Consider the following 957-nt stretch of genomic DNA (forward strand, 5'->3'; position numbering starts at 1 on the left):
GTCGTGCTAACCTCACTCACCCACACGGCGTGAGCACGTCTCGCGACTGCAACTGGATGCGAGGAAAGATACGAGCGCGTTGGGCCGCAAGTGTTACTCGACCCGAGCCAACCGGTGGAAGTCCCCGTGCAATTGGTGATAACCTTATATGCTGTGGTGGATACATCCGTTGGTTGATACTAGAGGTCGAACCGTGCGACTTGACGCGCGCTCGCTCTTCACCCATGCTCACATGTGTGTGTGTGTGTTTAGGTTTGTGTACCATACCTCGTATGTCTCTCTGTGTTAGCACTCTCACTTTCAGCGCCCACGGTCCCGACAAGGATGCGGATCCGAGCACGCCATGCTGCGACAGCCTACCCCCCTATGATGGGGTCAGGACGGTCAGTTTGGTTAGAGTGTTGAGATAACTTGGTAGGCACTCAAGGATGTGTGCATCGGTCGGGTTGAGTCGTCCGATGCGCCATATGCGTTCAACGTGTCGATGTTCATGTGTCCTGCAGTTCACATTCTGACGCGCATTTAGCTGCGGTCTTCATCGATCCATGAGCCGAGTGATCCCCTGCCTAGGGTTTAACGTACACACCGAACTAGTTGATGAATGGAACCGAAGTCCATCCATCCATTATACACATACCAACACACAACTCTGGTTCCCTAGTACCACACTGCAGGCGCCCACGGCCCCGACGGTTGCGGAGCCGAGCACGCCAAAGTGCGACTGTCGATCACCCCGTTGTGACACGACAATCAGTCAGTGTATAAGGTACCCGGTACTACCAAAGTGTGCATCTTTACTGACCTTCGCCGAGGCAGTGGTATGTGTATCCCTTTGAAAGAGTTGCTTTCGCTCAACTCTACCAAGTGTGCTACACCATCTTGTGGTTGTAGCGTGCGCGTCAGCATGTGATGCCGACGATGCGTTTGGCAACCTCACTCCCGGACTTGTTTGATCGG

General features: G+C 54.0%; 1 non-coding gene across 1 annotated transcript; it reads right to left on the bottom strand.

The window, feature by feature from the left end:
* Window positions 1-416: 416 nt before the first annotated feature.
* LOC118515738 lies at window positions 417-574 on the bottom strand. The gene has a single exon (XR_004907369.1). It is a non-coding gene; the product is annotated as a 5.8S ribosomal RNA (ribosomal RNA).
* Window positions 575-957: the final 383 nt, after the last annotated feature.

Source organism: Anopheles stephensi, unplaced genomic scaffold (genome assembly GCF_013141755.1).
Source record: "Anopheles stephensi strain Indian unplaced genomic scaffold, UCI_ANSTEP_V1.0 ucontig184, whole genome shotgun sequence".
NCBI lineage: Eukaryota > Metazoa > Arthropoda > Insecta > Diptera > Culicidae > Anopheles > Anopheles stephensi.